Source organism: Asparagus officinalis, chromosome 3 (genome assembly GCF_001876935.1).
Source record: "Asparagus officinalis chromosome 3, Aspof.V1, whole genome shotgun sequence".
NCBI classification, from domain to species: domain Eukaryota; kingdom Viridiplantae; phylum Streptophyta; class Magnoliopsida; order Asparagales; family Asparagaceae; genus Asparagus; species Asparagus officinalis.
In genome coordinates this window covers 68093364-68103726 of record NC_033796.1, presented here as the reverse complement: position 1 = coordinate 68103726, position 10363 = coordinate 68093364, and positions in this window count along the sequence as shown.

Here is a 10363-nt window from a genome sequence, read left to right as displayed (position 1 = left end):
ATTATCAGATAACTCTTCGTAGCTTTCAAAATATATGAAAACCCCTCTTAAATTTAGGAGTAATTAAAAAAAACCTTCAACATTAAAACTTTTTAATAACCCCCACAACGTAGTTATGTGCAACTTTCACATGGATGATTAAAATTGTGAAACACCAGCAGAAATTGAAACTCACACTCTAGGAGAAGTTTTTGGAAAAACATTGAAAGTTGAAGGGGTTTTTTTGATAGCCCTAAACTTTTTTTTTTGAGCTGAAAAAGCAGGGTTAGAAGCCCTGCTCATATAAGGATATTATTAATAAACAAAAAACATCACTACTAGATGAAGAGTCACTAAGAGTGGAGCAGATAAGGAGCGGACCTATGTCGTCATCTACCAAACTGAACCCGCAGCGGAACTTCAACTAGAAGGCACAGATTACATACTTACATACTAGAGTTCACAGAAGCATACTAAGAAACATAACAGCTTAGTTTAGGGAACAAAACATCAGCAATATATCATGACCAGCAGAGAAGTGGAAAAGAAAGTTAGAGGACATGGGGGAAGTTGTCCCCAGAGGCATCAACGTTCTTGTTTGCGAGCTCCTGAAGTCCAAGGTTTAAAGCAGCCCTTCGGAGTCTCCTTTCCAACCTCTCATCCGCAGCACCTGCCCAAAATATAGTGTATCTCCCTATATTAGAAGCAGTTAGAAGAGGATCATGTTGATTATCCTTAAATATGAGGACGTTTCTAGTAAACCAAATCCACCAGCAAATGCAAGGCAACAGAATCTTCCAAATAGTTTTGGCATCCGTACTAAGAATGGTGGATTTATGAAAAAAGATCAACTCCTCAATCGTCTGAGGCCAACTGTTTGTGGGAATAGAGGGGAAGATGGAGGACCAGATAGCTCGGGCAAAAGGGCATTTGATGAAAAGGTGATCATGAGTTTCAACACCAGATAGGCAGAAAGAGCATCTTGGGTCACCTGTCCAGCCCTTAAGAATCAAATTTACCTTCGTATTTAACTTCTTATTTGAGATGATCCAGAATAGAACTTTGACCTTGATAGGGATAGGAGATCTCCAAATCATACTATAGAACTTGGATTTAATGCCCCCTGAGTTAACAAGGGAGTAGTATGATTTAACTGAGTAAATCCCCGATGGAAGAAGAGTCCACGAGAGCTCATCTGGAGTAGAGGAGATACTGATATTTGAAGATGTTAAGAGAGAAAGAAGAAGGTTAAGACCAGACCTAAACTTAAAGGGAGTTTTCTAATATGTTGAAAATTATGAGGGTGACCTGATAATCTTACCTAGGCAATCAATCTTATTGGGTAGTAGTATACTGGCAACTGGGTTCCCGAACTTGAAATCCCATCCTTTGTCTCAAAGATGAAAACTATAGGTTAGTTTCACGTAACCGCTCTGAACTCTAGTTGTGTCCTATATAATCTTTTTGAACTTTGTTTATCTCATATAACCCTCTTAAACTTCGGGAAGTCTCAAGAATTCTTCCTCAACCTCGACTTTGAAGTTTTCTCATTAGATTTCCTATGTGTAACTGTAATAACTAAATTTTCATTGAGAGAGAAAAAATATAAAAATTAAGAGAGATGATATATTGCTTATAAATGACAAATAATAAATCAAGTCTGGAATTTTTTTCTCAATAAAACTTTGGTTATTGGCATATTACATGTAGGGCAATATATGGTGAAAAAAATTTGAGGTTTGAGGGGTTTTGTGAGACACCTCAAAGTTCTCGGAATTATGTGAGATAAACAATACTTACGAATGTTAGGTGCAACACCCATAAAGTTTAAGCGGGTTATATGAAATTAACCCTACAAAAAGCACTGGGTGCTCTGCTGAATTCTGATGCTTTTCTTATAAAATACATAAACGGTGCAAAAAGAGGGAAACGCCGCGTTTGTTTGAGAACTGCCAAAGTTTTTAATTAAGGTAAAGTATAAAAGTTTACTTGTTAACTTTATTTGACTTGATGTAGTCTATGAAACAGCTGCTCAACTGCTCAACGTAGAGTGGATTATAAAATTTTGTAAGTCATAACAAATTATAAATTCATATGTAATCGATCATTTGATGTTTTTAAAGTGCCTTTTATAGAGATCACTTTGTTAAAATTTGACTAGCTAGATTGTTTTTTTTTAAACCTCCCAATTTATCCATTTTTGTTTTCGGATGGTTTATCAATTAACAACAGCGTCAAAGAAAAAAAATCAAATGTAAAACCAAAAATTCATGTAGCCCAGACCAAAAAGTTCACCAATAAAAAAGCGTGATCATTAATTATCATTGGCAACATCATTGATGTGGACATTCAAGTATTTGTAGATGTCACAATATAAGAAAAGTTTGCCAATTGCCTGTACTACTGCATATTATCATTTGTATTGGAAAAACAACTAGAGTTTGAATCAGTCATCGCTTTCCAATTTTGACTCGTGCGTGGAAGCTTCCAACCGCAACGTAAAATGTCTTAGTTGACCCAAGAAAACCAGAGGCAAACGCAAGTCAAAATTAGCAAACCCCGGCAGGGAGCAGACTTTGACATCCATGCATCTATCTATCCTTCAACTCTCTTTTGTCATGTTTTAGCTTGTATTTTTTTTTTTATTTAAAAATGTCCTCATTGTATTAGTAGAGGTCTGCATCAAAGAGAGTTGGTAAAAATGCGTGGAGGACTCCATGACATTGAGATTGCTTCTTTGAAGAGATTAATATTTTTGTTTTGTTTTCTTAAAAAGAAGGTTCCAACAGATTCACAGAAATGATGGCACCAATTTCTTCTTTCCAACATTGATGACATGGTATACAATAGAAAAAAATTTTTCAAGGAAATTTCACAAGCAACCATGACTTTTGCATTAAATTTTTTAGACACCCTAGCTGTACTATCTCCCAACTGCGGATAGACCCCTCATGCTATTGCAAATAAATCCCCTGGTTGAACTATTTTGACTCTTTTATCCTCAAGAGAAAGGTAATTTTCTCTCTGTCTTAGGGTAAAAGAGTCGGAGAGAATTTCACCCTAGGTCTATCCACAATTGAATAATAGTATAATAGTATAAGGGGTCTATTTACAATTATAGACTACAAGGGGTTTATCGATAATTGAGCAACAATGGTCTATTTTATCAGAGAAAACTGTCATGTACTTTTTTCACATGCTTCGCGTGTGATATGTTTTGCGTTATATGTACTTTGTGTAGATTTTAAGCTACCCTCTCTTCCTCTACTACTCTCTACTATTCTCAAAGGTAGTTTAAAACTTTTATCCAAGTCGTAATGTCAGTAGCAACAATTTTCACAGTTTGATGATATTTTTCCGTAATTTTAATAGTTTATACTCCCTTCTTTATAAATAAAGAGAAATTGGTGGCATTCCTAAACAATATAGATCATATCAGAGCCAACCACGGGTGGGGCTTCTATGAGCCGGGGGAATCTGTACTCATTCCTAATGGTAAAAAAAATTGACATATGTCATATTATAAAGACACAAAAATTTGATATGTGTTTCATATCATAAGTATACACATATCCCTTTATCCTATCAGAAGATGAAATGTGGACATCTAATCTTATATTTACCTAAGAATTCTCATCAAATTTAAACTATCCGCAATTATAAAATTTCAATAATTAAAATTTGGTAATCCATATCAGATTATAACTATCAATAATTTAAAAAAAAATCTCATAATTATATATTTGAAGAAAAATACTCATATAAGGGTTCTATCTATATAAAATCATTGGTTAATTTAGAAACCATTCCCCTCAATTTTAAGCATATTGTAGATAACCCCTCGTACGTCCCCCAACTATGAAATTTGAGATGACTCCTTGAATTTTGCTTACTTAACCCCCTCAAATATAAAGTGTGTCTTAGGAAATAATCCTCAACTATTTTAATTGAACCCCTCCCAAAGTTTGAGCCTATTGTAGGCAATCCCTCATGTTTGAATATTTTAGAAATCCTCATGAATTATTCACACTTTACGTCCTGAAAGCTAACACCGTTAAGTCGAGCATATCACATGATAAGTAGGTGACAAAAAATACCAAAATACTCATCAATCATAAAAAAATTACTTTGATTTTTTGAGAAAGGAGAAAGATGGCAAAACGCATTGTAAGCGAAAAATAATTCTTTTTTAACTGATTGGGGATTTCATTATAGTTTAATAAGTTGATTTTTGAAAGAATATACCAATTTTTAAAATTTTGAAATAACGTCAGGGAGGTTTGGTAAGAAAAGTGTGAAATATTAGGTTTCTTTTAGGGGGAGGGGGGTTATGGGACACTCCATAGCTAGGGGGGGATTCTCTAATTTTCAAAGTTGAATGGGGTTAACTACAATATGCCCAGACTTCGCACAAATAAAAAAATCGGGCATTTGTGATAGGGTAATTCGTCATCAATGTTCTGAACTCTATCACCAAATATCATAGGCGATGGAATTAAGCTTGTCACTAAGAATTTTGTCCCCAATGTTCCTTGGTGATAGGTAGGTACATCACCAATGATACGAGTCGCCGTGCAAGCACCTTTGATCGCGGAGTTATCAAAGATGGATTTTGAGAAAAAAAATAGTAAAACACAAAACAATTCAATTGGCGAAGGAAAATATCTTTTCTAGATTATTGTTGATGTCTGATATCACACAGCCGATGTGGTCTTTTCGCCGAGGGATGCAGTTCCGATCTTCGCACTGACGGTGACGAGGGAGAGGATGAGAGGTGGGGCCGACTCCTCCTCCGACTTTATGCCCGATCCTTGGACTGGAATTCCTGATCCTTCTGCACAAACAAGAAGAAACCCGTAAGAGGGCGGGGACCGGTTCCCCCGTGGTACCTCCGACGGTCAAGTCAGCTGGTGAGCTTGAGTAGGGTTTGAGGGAAGATCCGAGGATCATTGAGGTCCTGGTCCTTATTACTCTTATTGAGTTTTTAAAAGAAGGTATAGCTTTTAGAATTGCTTAGAGCTTTTACCGAAAAAGAGTTTAGTAATCTTTAAAGAGTTCAAGCCCCCTGTTTCTTACCCCCCTCACATCCTTTTATAGCCCGTCGCTTCTGAGATTGACCTTTGGCTTTAACTATGCACATGAGGGAGGTTGCGGGGTGAGCAGATAGGCTGCCAAGTCATTCTTCACTTTACAGATGTCGGCTGACGACTGGCGGGGAAGTCATTCGAACACAGGAGGATGCCTTAGAAACATCCCAGATTCGATAGATGAGATAAGATGGAGGATAAGCCGATTGTTTAGGACTCCTTCCCTTTCCAGATGGCGGCTGGAGACTGGAGGGGAAGTCATTCGAGCACAGGAGGAATACTTGGGCTCCCCGCTACTAATGGATCCTTCCATCTTAGAAACACTCGAATCTGAATCTGCCATTCCTGCCAAAAGCCATCTATCAGCCTCCAGTAGTACAAAACCAACCTAACAGAAATCTAGATATCATAGGAATGTCATGGAAAGATAATTCCTCCATGACTGGTGTTTGACACCGACTAGAAAGATCCCTACGTCCCCTAGGTATTTCAATGTAGGACTCTTAAGGTGTCAACCTGTGCTCTGATACCACTGTGTGACGCCCCTCCTCTGGGAGGTACATAATAATTTGAGCATGACCTATCTGTAATAAGAAGGGTCGACCTGCTAAATCTTTAAGCACATCACAACATAGATATACTGAAGGGCGAAAAATAAAGCAGTAGAGAGGCATATGCAATACCCAAGATCACGAGGTTGACAGCAGAGTCCATTGAATACCAAAATAGAAGAGAACTAAAGGGTAATACAAAATATTACAATAATAGCAGTGGCTACAACATTAATACATGTTTTATAAGTCAAAGGTACTGCAAAAGTGAACATAAATTAACCCCTATTAAGATTTTCCTCTGGAGCTAATCTTCAAATTCAGGGTCTGCAATGCCCTTATCCTTGCCAGTTGTATGACCTGTGAGTGGATTCAGAAACAATAGGGGTGAGCCTAAGGCCCAATAGGTAACCATAAAAATCTCGGGTACAATCCAAGGGAACGAATGAAAATGATAGACATAGATATCAAACTTGAACAACGGGGTCTCAACATTAAGTTGCCATTCTTATATCGTAATCATTGACCGAAGTGAAATAACATGTAAAGATGAATAATCAAGGTCTAATATTCAGGATTCCAAACTCCCCAATCATGGGATAATCAATAAACCGTGCATGCCTTTATACACCCACCGGTGAGCGTCCTCACACAGGGCATTGTCCCACCGGGACACTATATCGTTACCACCCACTGGAGAAGCTTACTTCACACAGGGCATAATCCATGAATATAGACAATCAAGCATCAACGAAGAGAGGAATACTATCATTATCAATAGTTGAACCATCGAATCAATTCGAATTGTTGCAATGAAATCATTCAAGGATATCGAAGGTATAAAACTGAAATAAACAACATTAGGATAGCAATGATACCAATCAACAACGAGCCCCCATGCATGAGGTGAATCAAATAGGAATATTATGAAAATGATAAGATATACAATTAGCATGGGAAACTAACTCGCAGGAATTTCAAGAAAGTAATCAATCGAACTCTCAAAGACTTGAGAGGAAACAATGAAAGGTTACCTACCGATTATGTCGGGATCCTCTCGGCCAACGAATGAATCCAAGATTCTCTGTCCTATATATACATGTATACCCACATGAGATTCTAGACACTATGTCTTTTAAAACTTTAACTTAAAACTTATATCATGGTATAAGCTACACCCTAGATGATTGCATCTAATATCTCTAATATGCACAGCAACCTAAGTAGTGTACATGCAGCAGATTTAGGTGAATAGATGGTACAGCAATTGATGTCCAAAATGCATGAAACTAGTCTCAAATGACTCCATTATGAGTCTAATTTCAGAATATAAAACTTTTACATCAATGCATGGTGTATAGTAAGAGTCATGCTCTCAGAAAACTACACCTATCAAAACTGTAGCAGAAAAACAGAGATCATCATTTGGGATGAATAATTTATTTCGGGTACTTAACTATATCCCAAAGAGCTCATACTTTGTATGTAAGTAATATTATAGATTAGCTTCCATGTCCCATGAGTTTCATCAATTTTGCATTTTTAAAATGCATGTTACATGAAAAACCACACAGGGGAGGTAGACTGGAATTTCCAGCACATACGCTAGCTATTAGAACTAGGTTTAGGCCTACCAAACGTTATTCAAATTAATTCAAACTCCTATCAACATAAATACAATTGAGTCTAATTTTAGAAATAGAAAGAATTTCATGCATGCATGGTATATGTTGAGATATATGCTCTTTACAAAGGACATGACTCAAGCAGACAGTTTCAGACACATGCACTGAGTTAAACCATACTTTTAAACTAGGAAATGATCTTAGAATTAAACAAACAAGATCTCAAATGAAAGCCACGAATATATAGTTTCTAGAACAGAAAGAATTTCATGCATGCATGGTATATGTTGAGATATATACTCTTTACAAATGACATAACTCAGGCAGACAGTTTCAGACACATGCACTGAGTTAAACCATACTTTCAAATAAGTGAATGATCTTAGAATTAAACAAACAGGGACTCAAATGAAATCCACGGAAGTCTAGTTTTTAGAATAAAAAGAATTTCATGCATGCATGGTATATGTTGAGATATATACTCTTTACAAATGACATAACTCAGGCAGACAGTTTCAGACACATGCACTGAGTTAAACCATACTTTAAAATAAGTGAATGATCTCATAATTAAACAAACAGGGACTCAAATGAAAGCCACATAAGTTTAGTTTTTATAACAAAAAGAATTTCTTCGTTTGGATATATACAAAGAAAGTTATGATCTGTTTAGTGGTAGTGTATCTTGCTGGAAATTTCTGCACAAAATTTCTGTTTCAAGATAAATTGACATGCATGCCCTAAAATGTTACATGCAAGACTAAATCCAAATTAACTATATAATTCAGTTCTAACATCCTTAATAACAACATGCAACTGAGAGTTTTACCTAGGGTTTTGACTTTGCCCCACTTCCTCCACCAAAGCCCTCAACTACCTTCTTTCTCCCCTCCTTCTTCTTCAATGTTCTTGAGAGATGAAGGCTTTTGGAAATCTTTTTTTTTTTTTTAAGAGGAGAGGTGCTGGAGATGTTCAGAGGAGAGGGAGGAGGTTTTTAAGAGATTTTTCTTCTAAAAATGGCAAAGTGAGAGGTGGAGGGCACATATATATAAGCCCATGTGAAGAGAAATCCTCAATTTGGCCAAAGTTGAGGGCTTTTATGCAAAATTTCCCCCACTAACGTGCACTGGTACAAAACGACGTAATCCAGACGGAAAATTCCGTCTGGAATAATTAAAATTCCGTCCAGAAAACGTATTCCAGACGGAATTCCGTCTGGAATATGAGTCTAGTTTGTTTCCGTCTAGAATACATTATTCTAGACGGAAATTCCGTCTGTAATGTATTACAGACGGATTTTAGTAGACGGAAAAAAAACAGAAGAAAAGGATCCCATACCAATTCCACGGCTTGCACCAGTAATCCACACAGCCTAACAATCAAAATGCATTCAGTTACGTTAAACCCCCGTAAATCCATCAATTTCGTCAAGCTTCGCGTGGCCCTTAGAAATCAGAGTAAAATCCCCTAAATGTCGGGGGAAAAAATTACACGGTGATAAGCCAAAATTGCTAAAATTAGAAGGGAGGAAATCAAGGGTTTCGAAATTACCATCGGTTGTGGCGAATTTGAAGAGGAAAGCTACGATTGCAGCGAGGAACAGGAGAATTACGAGTAGAGTCAACATCTTTCGGGATCTGTAATTACTAAAAAACAAAAAAAAACGATTATTTGCAAAGTGGTCATATACCCATTGCAATATACGACGGGACGGCGAGGAGCTGGGGGCTTGGGGGGGGCGACGACGGGACGATGACGTCCGAGGAGGACGTCGAGGAGCTGATGGGGAGGCGACGACGAAACGTCGAGGAGGACGACGGGACGAAGATGTCGAGGAGGACAACGGGGGGGCACGGGGTCGAGGGGGACGACGGTAGGAAGCTCGGAAAGGAGAGGAAAGACTAAAACTCTAGTCGGTAGGTTTGTTGCCGGAGTCTCCACCGGCGGCGAAGGAGCGGGACTCTCTGATTTGGGGGTTTTTGATAGAGGGTGAACGAAGAAAAGGGCAGGGGACTCTCTGATTTAGGGGGTTTTGTAATTTTTTTATTTTTTTTGGTTAAAAAAAGGGAGGCAAAATTCCCGCCATTCTAAAAAAGGGAGGCAAAAATTGGTCTATGTATTCTAGACGGAAATTTCCATCTAGAATGTTTTATTCTAGACGGAATATTCTAGACGGAAATATTCCGTCTAGTTTAATACATTCTAGACGGAAAAATTTCCGTCTAGAATACATGAATTTCTACTAGTGGTGGCTGAACAAATATAATAACTATGTTAATTAGAGAGTTTCACATTAGGTATTTAATGATTTGTTTATCTCTAATCAAGGTTTAAAGCATGGTTAACTTAGGTTTACATGCTAAGTTTGTATGCATGCTATGACTTAGTTAACTAGATCACAATATGAGAATTAGCTCAGTTAAATTCTCATACTAGAAGATTATATGAGATGCAATAAAGAAAAGAATCTACTAATTTATGGATTGGTGTCGGTAACGGTATCCGATCAATGAAAGGGGAAAAAAATTTGGAATGTTACACCACATATTTTTAAATGTGATGTTTGTGGTAGGTTTGGACATCTTGTAAAATTTTGTTATGATATGCAATGTGATGTTTGTGGTAGGTTTGGACATCTTGTAAAATTTTGTTATGATATGCAAAAAGCTTCTAAGTTATAATATGTTCCAAATAGACCATTGTTTAAAAATGTTTCTCATTTGCAAAATAAATTTATAAGACCATCTATTTTTGCAAATGAATCCTGTGCACAACCCTTTGGTCAACATAAGTAAATGCTTCTTTTCCATTGTACTTATCGCAATCGGAAGGGTCATTTGAGTAATTTTTATTATGATCGTGTTAGTGCACCACATGCGCCCAAACGGGATCATTACCGTAGGGCTTTGAGCTTAAATGATAGGGGTCATATCCCTAAATCTTTTGGTACCAAGAATACTTGGGTACCAAAACATATTTAATTTTTTTAAACTAAGAATTTTAGTGTTTTTAGTTTTATTTTTCTTGGTTTTGAAAATTATGCTTTGAAATTTTTAAATATGAAAACAATTTTTCTTAGACCAATTCTTTTAGGCAAAATGGCCAGATTGGTATAATTTCT